Source organism: Apodemus sylvaticus, chromosome 2 (genome assembly GCF_947179515.1).
Source record: "Apodemus sylvaticus chromosome 2, mApoSyl1.1, whole genome shotgun sequence".
NCBI classification, from domain to species: domain Eukaryota; kingdom Metazoa; phylum Chordata; class Mammalia; order Rodentia; family Muridae; genus Apodemus; species Apodemus sylvaticus.
The window spans coordinates 76,554,620-76,570,977 of record NC_067473.1 but is presented as its reverse complement, the minus strand read 5'-3'; the positions used below and the strand labels follow the sequence as shown (position 1 = coordinate 76,570,977).

The 16,358-nt window shown below is 46.2% G+C and overlaps 1 protein-coding gene across 9 annotated transcripts in view; it reads right to left on the bottom strand.

The window, feature by feature from the left end:
• Positions 1–16,358, bottom strand: part of Snx10 (sorting nexin 10) — a 62,798-nt gene that overhangs the window by 26,827 nt on the left and 19,613 nt on the right. The window contains exons 1-2 of one of the 9 annotated variants that reach the window (XM_052173734.1): positions 15,996–16,090; positions 15,882–15,912 (exon numbers count right to left, since the gene is read on the bottom strand). The exons of 4 other annotated variants lie outside the window; for them this stretch is intronic. The gene's annotated coding sequence lies outside the window, so the exon portion shown is untranslated. 4 more of the 9 variants (XM_052173730.1, XM_052173731.1, XM_052173736.1 and 1 more) reach the window with 4 other exon arrangements.

Here is a 16,358-nt window from a genome sequence, read left to right as displayed (position 1 = left end):
GAGGGCCAGGTGTGGTGGCTCATGCCTGGAGCCCCAGTACTCAGGAAGCTGAAGCACTAGGATTGTCAGGAGTTCTAGGCTAGCCTGGGCTACAGAGTGAGACCCAGACGGAAGAGATCTAAGCTTCTAGAGGGAGCAGCATCCTGCTAAGACCTCAGCTTTGAACTTCCGGTCTCTAGAACTGTCTAAGGATGCATTTCTCTGGTTTGATGGAGTGTGCAGTAACGCAGCACGTAAGTACAGAAGGCGTCAATGTGGGGGTGATCAGAACCATGACCTAGGGTACAACTAGGAATGTGGGGACTCTACATCTGTCCAAACACTCTCTCAACAATAAGAGACCATGTGCTGACCCAGACATGAACAGAATGCAGAGCAGACCCAGCTCGTGGGATTACAATTACAGCATGGGTGACATGAAAGACTGGAACCGTGTGACAAGACTGGAGGGACACACCCACAGATGAACCCAGAGGTCACTGTGTCAAGGGGAAAGGGACCATCACCAAAACACAGATATGCAGGGAACGTCTACAGTTGTCACAGACAGAAGCTAAATGGGGGAGGGGGCAGGGGTGCAGCTTGGGGGCATTGTTCAATGGCAGTTTCAGTTCACAAGTTAAAGAATTCTGGATACTGGTTATACACCTTCTACCAGCAACTGAATCTCAACAAATGATCTATATATTTACAAATGATTATTATAGTATCTCATATATATCTTATATAATTTATATTCTCACACACACACACACATACACATGCGCACGCACGCATGCGCACGCACACGTTCTACCGCATCTCTCCAACAGAACAGAACTGTGAGGCTTTTTAACTGCGAGGCTTATGTGTATTCCCACCCTGTGAGGGAGACCTGACATGCTCACTGCATGTAGCTGAGGAATTATACTTGCCCAGTCTCGAAAGGAAGGAAAGACCACAAGTGTCATTTCAACTCAAGCCCGTCCGTTTCCCTCTCTAGTCCTGGCTCTGGCTCCACGCCAGCCCGGCAGAGACCAACGGGTCAAGGTGAGGTCTTCATCCCAGCCCCAGCTCTTACTCACCACAGGGAAGGCTGGGTGGATTCGTCCCTAACCGTGGAGTGGCAAGGGCCTTCCAAAGACACAGGGAGAAACTGGTGGGTTTTATTATTAAGGAAACAAGTTTTTAATCTCTTTTATTGGCTGATTAAGAGAATTATGGGTGATAGCTTAGTCAGAAAAGCGCTTGTTATAGAGGCACTCAGTTTGATCCCTAGCACCCATTAAAAAGCCAGGTATGGTGGCATGCATTTGCAATGCCAGCTCTGGGGAGGCGGAAACAGGCAGATCCCCTAGTGGGGAGCGAAGGAGGAGGCGGGAGGAAGATTATGAATGAAAATCATCCAACAAACCCTTGTCCACCTTGTCCATATCTCCCCTGTGGATGTGGGGCCAGGTCCCAAGAGCAGATACCCACATCTGTCAACAGAGGGGCCCCAATAGACCTTTCTAGTATTCCCTGCTCTGTCTTACCATGTTTCCTTGACAGCACCTCCTCCAGTACACACCACCCTGGCCCTCAACAACACTGCCTCCTTAATACTGAAGTCACTCAGCTGGTGGTGGTGGTGGTGGTGGTGGTGGTGGTGGTGGTGGTGGTGGTGGTAGTGGTGGTGGTGTAGTACACCTTTAATCCCGGCACTTGGGAGGCAGAGGCAGGTGGATCTCTGAGTTAGAAGTCAGCCTGGTCTACAAAGCAAGTTTCAGGACAGCCAGGGCTATACAGAAAACCTCTGTCTCAAGAAACAAAAAGAAATAACGAGGGGGGGGGGGAGAGAAAGGAAGGGAGGGAAGGAGGGAGGGAGGGAGGGAAAAAGGGAGGGAGGGAGGGGGGGGAGGGAGGGAGGAGGGAGGGAGGGAGGGAGGGAGGAGGGAGGGAGGGAGGGAGGGAAGGAAGGAAGGAAGGAAGGAAGGAAGGAAGGAAGGAAGGAAGGAAGGAAGGAAGGAAGGAAGGAAGGAAGGAAGGAAGGAAGGAAGGAAGGAAGGAAGAAAAAGGGGTTGTTTCCAAGGCATCTGAGAGCTGTGCTGGTTTGCTGTCCTCAGAAACTTACAACCCTCAAGATGAAAACAAACTCCTTACCCTGACACGCAGCTCTTGAGAAGCCTTTACTCCGGAAAGCTCACAGGAAGGAAGCTGTGTTGTCTGTCTACCCTGTACCTGACAGTGCACTCACTGCCCAGCAGGGGAAACCCCAGTCATGCTGCTGAGTTAGCTCTGTGGCCACTGTGTGGGAAAGGCCTCCAACACTGAGGCCTCCTAAGCAATGCTTCTCTACACACAGGTGACAGGTCCTAGCAACAAAGTTACAACCTTACAACCTACAAAAATACAAAATCAATACAAAGATTGGGAAACCAGCAATTAATACAAACACATGAGAATTTAAATCTGTGGTTTGTCTCAGGGGGGTAAAAAAAGACAAACGTCCAAGAAAGATAGCTCAGCAGTTAGGAGCACCTGACGCTCTTGTGAAGGACATGGGTTCGGTTCCCAGCAACTACTTGTGAACTCCAATTCTATTAGATGCCCTCTTCCAGCCCCTGTAGACCCCGATACACGCGCAGACAACCAGGCATACACACATACACATGAATAAAAATAAGTTTCCAAAAAAAGCAAGTCAAACAATAAGTTATTTATAACATGACGAACAATGAACAGATCAAGTCACGAAATAAACGCTCTTGTAAGTCTATACCAACAAATATTTCTGTAGAAGAGGGTGAGCAAGAGTTTCAACAATCAACACATAAAGCTAAAACCAAAAAGGTACTTTAGGCCGGGCGGTGGTGGTGCACACCTGTAATCCCAGCACTCTGTGAGGCAGAGTCAGGTGAATTTCTGAGTTTGAAGCCAGTCTGGTCTACAGAGTGAGTTCCAGGACAGCCAGGGCTATACAGAGAAACCCTGTCTCAAAAAAAATCAAATCCATGAAACCAAAAATAAATAAATAAATAAATAAATAAATAAATAAATAAATAAAAAATAAGGTACTTTAATAAAATGTACACAAAGCCTTTGATTTGGCCTGAGTTCTCACACCAAGCCCAACAGACTGATCAAACCACAACACAGTCTCCTATCCCATACCAAGCAATCAGTGAACTTTAAAATTAAAACCAATCAATCACAAGGCAGTAGGATGAACAAGCTATTCTGTTTTAACTCAACAAGGAAGCAATCAATCCACTTCTTCTTCCTTGTCCCTATCTCTTGCAGAAAGTTTCTTCCTTCAGCCCTTCAACTCTGTTTGCCAACTCATCATGTCAGCTCATCGGGGTTCACATCTGGTCATATTTGAGTGTGTGGTACATGGAATTGAACTCGGGATCCTACATATGCTAGGCATGGGCTCCACTAACAGCTATGCCCCAGACCTCATCTAGTGTTTAAATAATATACTCCTCGGTTAATGATGATGATGATGATGATGATGATGATGATGATGGTGATGGTTGCTGGGGTGATCTTTCTGTGCACTGTATAAAGGTCATCTTTGTATTTATTCAAACGCTGATTTCTATGCCGGCAGAGAGTTGGGTGCAGACCGGACTTTGGTACTGTTATTCATAAGGCTGCGTCATATTTTATAAACATATTTTATATCCTCGCTCACCTTATGATTGGTTTTAATAAACAGCCGAGGGCCTGGAGCAAAGGAGGAGAGAAGTGGTGGGACTTCCGGCCAGAGTTAGGCACTCTGGAACAGAATCAGGCGTGGTGAGTTCGCTACGGAGGAAAAAGCAGGTGCCAGGACTAGAGACTCTGAACGTAACGAGCCACGTGCAGAACATAAATTATAAAAGTTAGTTGGGAACAAGAGTAACCTAAGGCCTGAAGCTATTATAAATAAATACACGTCTCTGTGTCATTATTCAGAGTTAGGGCGGGCACAGAAAGACCATATGGTTATAATGATGATGTTGATAATGATAACAATATTTTTAAAAATAAAGTCCTACATATAGCAATTTCACTTCTGAGTATATATTTTATTTTGTATTATTTTTTAAGATTTATTTACTTATTATATGTAAGTACACTGTAGCTGTCTTCAGACACCCCAGAAGAGGCGTCAGATCTCATTATGGACGGTTGTGAGCCACCATGTGGGTGCTGGGATTCCAACTCAGAACCTTCGGAAGAGCAGTCGGTGTTCTTACACTGAGCCATCTCTCCAGCCCCTATTTTGTATTATTTTGTTTTCTGCATATGAGTGTCTCATGTATGTCTATGCACGCCATGCCTGCAAACTGCCCACAGAGGTCAGAAGAAGGTGTCAGATCCCATGGAATTGGAGCTACAGATGTTCGTGATCCACAACACGGGTGCTGGGACCCCAACCCAGCAGCTCTTAACCACTGACCCATCCCTCCAGGCTCTCAGTATGTATTTTTTTAAGAAGTGAATGTAGGATCTCAAAGAGATAGTCATTCATGTCTTAGTTAGGGTTTTACTGCTATGAAGAGACACCATGACCAAGGCCACTCTCATAAGGACAACATTTAACTGGGACTGGCTTACAGGTTCAGAGGTTCAGTCCATTATCATCAAGGCGGGGGGGGGGGGGGGGAGTACTATTCAGCCATTAGAAACAATGAATTCATGAAATTCTTAGGCAAATGGATGGAGCTGGAGAACATCATACTAAGTGAGGTAACCCAGTCTCAAAAGATCAATCATGGTATGCACTCACTAATAAGTGGATATTAGCCTGGAAAACTGGAATACCCAAAACATAATCCACACATCAAATGAGGTCCAAGAAGAACGGAGGAGTGGCCCCTGGTTCTGGAAAGACTCAGTGTAGCTGTATAAGGCAAAACCAGAACAGGGAAGTGGGAAGGGGTGGGTGGGAGAACAGGGGGAGGGAAGGGGGCTTATGTGACTTTCGGGGAGTGGGAGAGCAGAAAAGGGGAAATCATTTGAAATGTAAATAAAAATATATCAAATAAAGTTTAAAAAAAGAAAAAAATACAAAACAACAATAACAAAACTAAACAACAAACACACACAAACACACATACACACACACACAGAGGCATGGTGGTGCATGCCTTTAATCCAACAAGCAGGCAGATATTCTGAGTTTGAGGCCAACCTGGTCTACATAGCACATTCCATGCCAACTAAGGATATACAGTGAGACTCTTCCTAAAAAAAAAAAAAAAAAAAAAAAAATTGGGGCTGGAAAAGTGGCTCGGTGATGCTGGGTTCCCAGCACCCAGCACCCACATGGAGGCTCTCAATCATCTATCCCTCCAGTTCCGGGACCCAGGGCCCTTTTCTGGCCCGTGTACCAGGCATGCGCATACACGCACTCAATCAAAGCACTCGAATACATAAAATCAAATAAGTCTTTATAATTAATAAAGGAAATACAGGGACAGGGACGAGAAAGATGATTTAACAGACAGAGGTGCTCCCTGCCGAGCATGACGACCTAAACTCAACTCCTGGACCCAAACAGTGGAGAACCAACTCCTTCAAGAAACCAGATAACCAACAGATTCGATGTTATGGCACATACAGGCATTCAAACACACACACACACACACACACACACACATGCACGCAGACATGCACCACCCAAACACTCACAGGAACTAAGTTAGCTTCACTTTTCTGTGCTCCACTTCTTCTTAAGATACTTGGCTATCTTTCTAATTTAAAGTTTTAAATTACTGCTGACTTCATATGCTCAAATTCAAGGACACTAGATATTTCACCGTTTTCTGAGGAGCAGTTTCCTTACCTGCTGTCTCTGCCCACTGCAGGGCAAGCCTTCTCCCACACATGCCCAGGACTCCCAGGGCTCTGGGAGGCCAGGATCCTGTCCAGAGCTACATGACCTTAGGCCTACTTTTGTGACCCTCCCTAAGCATGAGTTGCAACACCAAGGATGTGTGTTGGACTCCAGGGTAGCCAACCCACAGGCCCGGTGCCTCGGGTACCACCCCACGGTTAAATGATAGCTCTCTCTCAGCATTTGAACCAGGAAACCCTGGAGCACTGCTTGGAAGCACTTAGCAAAGGCTGGAAAGTGGTTACAGGAAATGGGAGAGATAAGGATGCCCCAGCTAAACGGCTCAGAGGTTAACTGTAAAAAAAGGATGTGGAGAGAAGGTGGGGAGCGTTCAGCTTGTCACAGACCGGGTGCCTGTGTGTGCTGCTCGGTCTGACTCAGGGACCTGCATGCATTGAGCTAGCGAGCCACAATTCTGTCTGAGTCACTGTTCCACTACTGTGAGCACACACCGTGACCACGTGAGCACGTGACCACGGCAACTTACAAAGGAAGGCTAGCAGGGTGTGGTGTCACATGCCTTTAATCCCAGGTGGATCTGGGAGTCTGGGGCCAGCCTGGTCTACAGCCAAGGCTACAAGGAGAAAGAAGGAAAGGAGGGAGGGAGGGAGGGAGGGAGGGAGGGAGGGAGGGAGGGAGCATGGGGGGGGGGCTTGCTTACAATGTGAAAGTTAGTCCTCAAGGCAAAAGGTAAAAGGTATGGCAACAAGCAGGCAGGCATGTCTCTGCAGCACTTGTCCTGCTTACATATAGTAGTGTGGGTTTTTGAAACCTCAAAGCTCACCCCCAAAGACACAGCTCCTCCAACGAGGTTACACCTCCTAATCTTCCCTAAACATCCTACTTGACCTGGAATCCCAAATAGTCAAATACACGAACCTATGAGCCATTTCTATTCAAACCACCACAGACTTTTAAGAGGCTATTTGAATGAAAAAAAAAAAATCAACAAAGCACTAACGTTCAAATCTCTACAACACATGTTAGAAGTTAAACTTATGGTGCTAAACGTGACCAAATTGAGGGTTTAAAATTAGCAAACGAGGAAAAAAATGAACTTCACAACTATTTTGACAACGTTCTGCTTGGAACTCGGTGTAGATCTGTGTGCAGAACACGTTGGGACTCCTCATGATAGAAATGCCATTGCAATATGGTAAGGGGAACGAACCCACGTGAGGGGAGAAGGTGAAAGACCTTCAGGAACAGCAGAGGAAGTGCCAGGGCTGCCTCCAGAGCCGCATCCGAATAATGAGGATGTCTTTATGGGCGGAGAGATCCTCAAGTAGACACAGCCCTCACCTCCCAGCAAGTACTCCTCCCGCCTCCTCAGTGATCTCTATTGTATATATAATGTATATGAGTACACTGTTGCTGTCCTCAGACACATCAGAAGAGGGCATCGGATTCCATTACAGATGGTTGTGAGTGACCATGTGATTCCTGGGAATTGAACTCAGGACCTCTGGATGAGCAGTCAGTGCCCTTAACCGCTGAGCCATCTCTCCAGCCCCCTCAGTGAGCTTTATGCTAACACGGCTCCCTTCCCTCCCCTCCCTCTTGCTTATTTCCGTCTTAGAACAGCTGGTGAATGCAGGCGTGGTAGTGCATGCCCCCGCGATCCTGAGCATCTTCAGGAGGCTGCCCATCCAAGCTGACCCGGGCTACCAAGGATGGCCCCGCCTCAAAAAATGAGCAAATAAATAAAAAGAGGGGTAACTGACTGACAGCGGGGTATTTGGAGTTCTCTAGCGCCCCTCCTGGTCCTTGCTGAAGGATCTTTTTTTTTAAGACAGGGTCTCACGTGGTATGGAGTGGGGGCACATACTTACATGCTAAGTGCTTAGACGGGGGTAGTTGGGAGGGATAGATTAGGAACTTAATAGCAAGCCCCAGGCAAGCATGAATTGTATGAGACTCAAAAGAGTAAAATAAAATTAATAATAAATTAAAAACTTCAAAAAATACTATCAGAACAGACAGAACACTATCAAAATTTAAAGAAATCCCAGCACGCTGAAGATGGAGGACCAGGAGTTCAAAGTCAGCTTTGGCTACATGTAACACAGTCACAACAGCCCTTCCCTACCTCCCACGAAAGGAAAATTAAAGGAAGGCTAACTAAGGAGAAAGCACCCCATGCTCATGGCTTAGAAAACATTAGATGAAAGGTCCCCCGCCCACTGCAGATGAACACTCACTAGCCCAGATGACATCTGTCTTCAAATGACTTTCTGAACTGAGTGTAGCAGCTCACACCTCCAACCCTCGCATTGTCAGAGGCAGGAGGACAGCCACAAGCCAGAGGCCAGGCTCAGCTATGTAATGGGTGCCAGGCCAGCCTAAATTAGCCCATATTTATATTCAGATAGATACCTTTTACTTGCTGACAAGAGACCTGTAGCCAAAACAATCCTGAAAAGGAAGCAGGAGGAAGACGGGCTCCTACTTCCTGATTCCCACACCAACTCCAAAGCTGCAGTGCTATACACAAGGCTACAGGCGCATGGATGGTGTAGGGATCAAGTAAGCAGAAAGCAAAGTCCCAAAGTAAAGCCCGCTTCTGTGGTCAGATGATCTTTGACTGTATACTGGTTAGATTTTCCAACTTGACCCAAGCAAGAGTCATCTGATATCAGATTGGCCTGCAGGCAAGGCTGTCAGCAGTTTCTTAATGTGAAAGAGCCCAGCCCACTAGGGATAGTATTATCTCTCAGCAGAGGTTTCTCAGCTCTCTCTCTCTCTCTCTCTCTCTCTCTCTCTCTCTCTCTCTGTTTGTCTTTTGAGATAGGGTTTCTCTGTGTAATTTGGGCTGTCCTGTAACTCTAAATCCGCCTGCCTCTGCCTCCCAAGTGCTGGAATTAAAGGCGTGCGCCACCACTGCCTAGCCTGAGTTCTCTAAGAAAGCCAGTCCATGGGAGCAAGTCAGTCAGCAGCACTCTTCCGTGACCTTTGCTTTAGTTCCTGCCTCAAGGTTCCTGACCTGACTTCCCTTCATGATGGTGTTTCATCACAGCAACAGGAAGCAAGAGGGTGTCAAGAGCAATGTATGGAAAGAAGAATTTTCAACCTATAGTGCTTAGGTCAATACAAGAGAATGCTCCCTTCTATCATATATTAAAATCAACTCCAAAAGTCTAGGGAAGTAGTTCAGTGGTAGAGTGCTTGCCCAGCAGGCATAGGACCTGGGATTAATCCCCAGTGTGCTAAAGCTTAAAGCCCTCCTTAAAAAAAAAAAAGAAAAGAAAAGAAAACTAAAAGAAAAAGGGGTAAACACCTATGCCCTTAGATTTAGCAAATGATTTTCAGATAAAGGTAGCAACAACATAAACAACAAAAAATAATTAAACCTAACCTCATGAAGAATGTTGCAAAGTACACACTTGACTTGGTAGCACAGGTCTGTGATCCCAGCTACCGAGGAGGCGAGACAGAAAGAGACCAAGTTCAAAACCAATCTAAAGCATCCATCAAAGAGATCCTATCTCCAAACCAAAACGGAAAGGCCGGAAGTCGTCAAACCATCGCAGCCACCACAAGACCACAGAGCTTCTCAGTCATCGATCAAGAGTGAAGAAAAGAGTCAGGCATGGTGGCGCACACCTGTAATCCCAGCACTTGGGAGGCAGAAGCAGGCAGATTTCTGAGTTCAAGGCCAGCCTGGTCTACAGAGTGAGCTCCAGGACAGCCAGGGCTATACAGAGAAACCCTGTCTCGGAAAAAAAAGAAAAAAGAAAAAAAAGAAAAGGCTCCTAAAACCAAAGCAGAGCCCAGTCCTGTAATGCTCACCCAGCACAAGGCCCTGGGCACACATTTAATAAGAGACTTATTTACATTTTATATAAGGAACTCTTAAAAGCCAATTCAAAGAGGCAAAGGATCCCCATCAGACATTTCTGCAAAGAAGCTGAGCAGACAGTCAGGAAGCACAGGAACTGTGGCTCAACACCACCACAATCAGGGAAACGAAAGACCAAAACAGGACCACATGTCCCATGAGGCTGAAGGGTAGAAGCAAAAGGCTGGATAAGAAATATGGACAAAATACAGAGACACTGGGACCTTTGGTGCACGTGAAAACTGGCACAGCAACTCTGGCTGTTTTTAAGCATCCACAGAGTTACCCCTCGGCTCAGATTCCGCTCCCAGGTACACATCCAAGAGTAAGGAAAACACCATCACAAAAACCTACGTGTGAGATTCACAGCCACATAGCTCACCCAGCCAAAAGGAAACCAGTCGCAAATTCCATCAGAGGATAAACAGATAAACCAAACCTGGTCTGTCCACACAACGGAACATTTTAAAAGAGTGACATGCAGTTCTGACACACCCTACATTCTAGATAGCCCTTGACAGCACCACACTGAGTGAAGGAAGCTGGTCCCAGAAGTCCACACATGAATGACTTCTCCATTTGCGTGGGAGTCCAGAGCGGAGGTATCCACAGGCAGGATGCAATGTACGTCGGGAGCTTAGGGCTGGCAGAGAGCGAGGAGCCCCCAAGAAAACTATTCTTGATATTGGGAAGTGATATTGACAGGTACAGAGGTTAATTCTTTTTTTTAAGTTAATGAAACTATTCTATGCTTTGCCTGCATTTTTTTTATTTATTTAATGTATATATAAGTACACTGTAGCTGTCTTCAGAGATACCAGAAGAGGGCGTCAGATCTCATTATGGATGGTTGTGAGCCACCATGTGGTTGCTGGGAATTGAACTCAGGACCTCTGGAAGAGCAGCCAATGCTCTTAACCACTTAGCCATCTCTCCAGCCCCAATGAGACTATTTTAATTTGACTATGTCAACACTCACCCATGACTATGACTAAAGACCATTGAATTGTATACTTTGAATGGATAAAACTTTATGAAATACTATAAATACAATAAATACTATCTGAAAACCACGAACGGACCCATTGCGTGCTTAGTCTATTATCCACAACGCCCTCAGCCCTGAGGCACACAGGTCTGGCCTAGCTGAAGCTCTCCCGGAACCACACATCCCTTGGGGTTCTCTCCTCCCTAGTCTGACTTCACCTTTCCCCTTCACCTCTTAACCTGTCCCATCTCCAGAGCTCTCACTGAGGCCAACAAGCATCCACACTCCCACCCCGAGCTCTGCCTCAGCCAGGCTCTGACTCCCTCCCCGCCTCAGCAAACACCCTGCCTCGGTTTTGTACTGCTGTAGCAGTCCTAATAGTGTCTACACAGTAATTCCCTCATGAGGCAAACCAAGGCTTCCCTAGATGAGACCTGTTGTTGGGGTTCCGAGCAGGTATACCAGACACAGGATCAGTGCAAAGCATTTCCAGGAAAACTTGTTACAAAGTGGCTGCAGTGTCCCTTTGTAGGTCAGAGTCTCCACCATTGAGCCACACCCGCAGGCATCCATGCTTATAATCTACAAGGCTGGGAGAACTGACATGTCCACTGGAAAGGAGATACCTGTTAAATACAGCACATCTGTGGTAAACCCTGTTTGGGAGAAAGAGGCAACAGTGTGAATGTTGAGCCAGGGGACATCCATGACACAGAAATGAAAAGAGCAGTCATGCCCACGCACCTGAGTGTAATTCTCTGACCTGAGGGCTCTCAGGCTGCCATTCTGGATACCCCCCAGCTGCACCTCACTGAGTGAGCGCTACACAGTGCTCGGCTGAATTTCTACCCTGCTTTGGTCTTATTTATTGCCGAGGACAGGCTGTCTGGGGTCCAGAAGTCTTCTTTGGTAGGCTGGCCGATATTTCTGTCAGATCTATCGCTGTCAGAGTGACCACTAGACAACCTTTCGTTTGTTTGTTTCTCTGTGCAGCCCTGGCTATCCTAGAACTAACTCTGTCTCTCTGTGTCTGTGTCTGTGTCTCTGTCTCTCTGGCTGGCTTTGAACTCACAGAGACCTGACTGCCACTACCTCCCAAGTGGTGGGATTAAAGGCATGTGACACCACAGCCCAGCTCTCTCGTTTCTTTATAACCCCGTGCACGCTAACTGGCATATACACATAGGGCTATGGCAGTAACAAACAAACAAGCAAACATGAAGAGACGAAAGAAGGATGAGAAACCTACAGTTGCAGAAATGACGCCCCTCCCTTTGCTAGTCGGCTCCTCCCCATCGCCCACCAAAGGCAGAGAGACAGATGTAGGAGTTTTAAGCCCTCTTCTGCTATTCTTAGCCAAGAATAAATGTCTCCTTCACTGCTCGGTTGCTGTCACAGGTTACATGATCCAGAGAGGGGACGGGAAAAATACTCAGTTGTGGGAGGAGACTCGTAACACAACATAAACTTAGATCCTTACATATATGCAAAGATGGAGATGTATACACACAGAAGGGTGTGCATAGATAGATAGATAGATAGATAGATAGATAGATAGATAGATAGATAGATAGATAAACAGAACCAGGGAATTATACCCTCTAGATTATCAAAACCTTAAAAGCCAATGCTACTTTTGTAAGTTAGAAAGGTAACTCCATATTGGTTGGAGGGATGGCTCAGCTGTTAAGAACACTTGATGATGTTCCAGAAGACCCGAGTTGGATCCCAGCACTCACACTGTAGCTCACAACCATCTGGAACTCCAGTTAGAAGGGATCCAATGCTCTCTTCTGGAATCCGAGGGCATTTCATGTACATAGTGCACAGACATAAACACAGGCAAAACACTCATACACATAAAATAAAAATAATTAAAATCTCAGAAAAAGAAAAGAAAAGAAAAAGAAGGTTCTCATTAAACCACCATAAAATACTCACAAGAATAAAAACAGCTGCCACAGGCTGGTGAGATGGCAGAGCACTGACTGCTCTTCTGAAGGTCCTAAGTTCAAATCCCAGCAACCACATGGTGGCTCACAACCATCCGTGACAAGATCTGATGCCCTCTTCTGGGGTGTCTGAAGACAGCTACAGTGTACTCACATATAATAAATAAATCTTTGGGCCGGAGCAAGCAGGCCCAAATTGAGCAGGGCCTGGAGCAAGGAGAGCTCATGAGTTCAATTCTCAGCAACCACACGATGGCTCACAAGCAAATGCACAAAAAAAAAAAAAACAAATAGTTGCCACTTCTAACTCCTGGTCAACCCTGTATGGAGCACTCTGCCTGCCCTGCACATGGAGGCTGAAGCTCAGAGTGATTTGTTCAAGGTCACCAAACTTGACCTTGAACTGCCTGTCACTTTTAGGATGCTGGCTCTGCTCACTAACCGAGAGGGGCTTACCCTAATTTTCTCATCCCGGATATGGGCCAACAATATAGCTGCCAACAATAAGTCACCAACAGTGCTAAGCTAGGGTCAATTGCTAGGAGAGAACCAACTCCTCCCAGTGTGTTCTGACCTCCACTGTCCTGTGCATACTGACCCTTCAAATGAAAATAAATACAGTGTAACATTGTTGTTGAAAACAGTTCTCTCTGTATAATACTGGCTATCCTGGAACTCAATATGTAGACCAGGCTAGCCTCAAACTCACAGAGATTCACCTGCCTCTGTCTCCCAATTGCTAGAAATAAAGGCATGTTTCATTACGCCCAGCCTACAATATATGTTTCCTTTGTATAATTTGTCTTGGGAGATCTGATCAGAATATTTTTGGCCTTATCCGGTAAACACTGAATTACAATCTGTTTCCCGCTGAACTATAAAGTCCAAACAGCACAGCTCCCTTCCATCCTTATTTATTTGGGATCCATGGTCTCAACCTTCGAGACAGCACACAGTGGACTCCCTCTCATATTACACTGACAAAATGGTGGTAAGAAACAATGCCCAGAAGTCATCCAAGAGCTTAGGGCACCAGGCTAACAAAGCGAGAGGCGACCAGCATTCGCCTAGTGTTGATACCCCAAGGTAAAGCTCAAAGGTCAAGCCTCACAGCAGGGGGCTACCAGCACTTCTGACTACAAGTCTGAGGGTCTACTCAAGCACCGTCAGGTCAGTCTGCCTAGACCACTGCTAAGTAACCTTTGGCCACCTGCTCCACCTCTACTTGCCTAGTAGCCTTCTATATAAAATAAGAGCTGATAGCAGAATCTGCTTCTATTGTTATTGAGCAACAAACAAACCAAGGCAAGAACACCTAAGACTAAAGGCTTGCTATTGAAAAGCACATACGATTACCACTGCTGATGTCTGCTAGAAGGTGTGATACAAACACAGAACCACAGGCTGTAAGGGCTGAGGAGCCAGGGCTTGCTCTTCTTCTGACCACTGAATACATAACGGCTGTTTAAAAGATGATGCAATTGCACCAATGTGTCATGCGTCTCAGAAAGCACACTGGGATTCTGGACAATCTGTGTTACTTTCAATTCTGAAGACATGTGACTTTAGGTCAACTCAGTTAGACAAGAGTCCCCAGTTATTACCTGCTCAAGGAAACAGGGCCCCAATTGTTTACCAAGGTACAATGCCAAACATATTAATTTGATATATCAAAATGTCAAAGTTGACAGCTTCAGAATGCTTTCAGAATTGTAGTTTTATATGTAGTTTATACAGTTTATAGTTGGGTTTTTTTGTAAAAAAAAAGATTTATTTATTCATTTTTATATATGTGAGTACACTATTGCTCTCTTCAGACACTCGAGAAGAGGTCATCAGATCCCATTACAGATGGCCATGAGCCACCATGTGGTTGCTGGGAATTGAACTCAGGACCTCTAGAAGAGCAGTCAGTGCTCTTAATCACTGAGCCATCTCTCCAGCCCCTATAGTTGATTTCTTAATAGGAAAAAAATTCATCTGATTTGTTATGCCTACTAGCTACCTTGGAATTAAAATATTATCAAGAGTTTTGTGCTTTTCAGAAGTTACAAAAGGGGCAGGAGAGACATCTGGGGGGGGGGGGGGCGGCGGGTAGGAGCACCAACAGTGCCCACACTGGCTGACTCCCGACAACCACCTGTAGCTCAGCTCCTAGAGTCTGGCCTCCTCAGAAACTCACACATGCAGACCTACACATCTACTGCATGTAGCTCTGGCTATCCTGGAATTTGCTATGTAGCCTAGGCTGGCCTCAAACACGCCACACTCCTCCTGCCTCTGGCTCCTGGTTCTGGGGTTACAAGTGTAAACCACCGCCTGGCTTCAGGCTAGACTCCTGGACACTGGCATTCCCATGAGCACACACCACAGCTCACTCTGAACTTACACACAGTTAATCGCTCCTCGGAACCCAGCTAACGCTTCTGTGTGCAGTGCCCTTCTCACGCTGTATGTGGGTTCTGGATCTTGGGCTGCTCTGCCTGCTGCTTTAATCTGATATTCTCTTCCCTGGGGTCCTCCTTCTTAAAATGCTTCCCGCAGAGCCAATGCAGTCCCAGTGCTTCGCCTCTGACACTAGGCAATGAAAGTGAAAGCAGCTACAATTAAGGGAAAACTTCAGAACAAAAAAGAAAAAAAAAAACCCGCTTTTATCTGCCAGGATCTGAATTGGGTTCCCAGAACACATGCCCAGTGGCTTACACCCGCCTAGAACTCCAGCTTCAAGGCAGAGGAAGCTGTCACCAGGCCATAGGCATTCTCTGTCTGTCTCTGTGTGTGTCTCTCTCTGTCTCTGTCTCTTACACACACACACACACACACACACACACACACACAGAAAACAAATCATTAAAAAGAAAAAGGAGAGAGGAAGGAAGGGAGGGAGGGAAGGAGGGAGGGAGGGAGGGAGGGAGACAGGGATGGCTCAGTGGTTAAGGGCACTTGATGCTCTTCCGAAAGACCTGAGTTCAGTTCCCAGTGCCCACACCAGTAGCTCACAAGTACCTGTAGTTCCAATTCCAAAGCTCCTCCAAGGACACCTTCACTCATTTATGCACACCCACACAAATAATTAAAATCAAATAAATCTTTTTTAAAATCATAATTAAATCTCAGCACTCCCTCACAACTGGTCAACACGGCAAGGAGGCTGCCCAAGGGTTTCAGACCAATGTATTTTAAACAAGCCTCTCAGAATCACCACACAGCCACTCAAACACAAATCAAACACACTCAGCAAGCTAAGGCACCTACCTGCTCACAGGATGAACTTTGAAAACACAGCCTAGGAAACAAACCAACCTTCTAATGAAGGAAAACGGAATAGCATTTGCAAAAAAAAAAAAAAACATAAAAATGTATGTCTACCTCTCAGGAGTTCTTAGGGGCTGTGGCTTTGTTTGCTCATCAGTTCTGATGACACACTGGACATCCCAGGGTATTTTGTTCTTACACAGCTAACCCGCCTGAGCCTTGAGAAGAGGAAGAAGGCGGAGACAGGCAGGGGGTGTGGCTTGTTACAGGAATGATTAGGCAAAAACAACCTAAAGGCACTCCGGTTTCTTTTGTCTGGTGCCTAATGGTTTAAACCGTGTGCTAGCCGTCCTGTTGCTCTTTTCACACCCCTGCAGAGCCTCTGAGGCCTTTCTCCACCGTGAAACAATCAGGCAAAGTGAGAAAAACCAAATCCCCCCCCCCCCGCCCCCCAACACAGAGAGTGCCTCAGGCAAA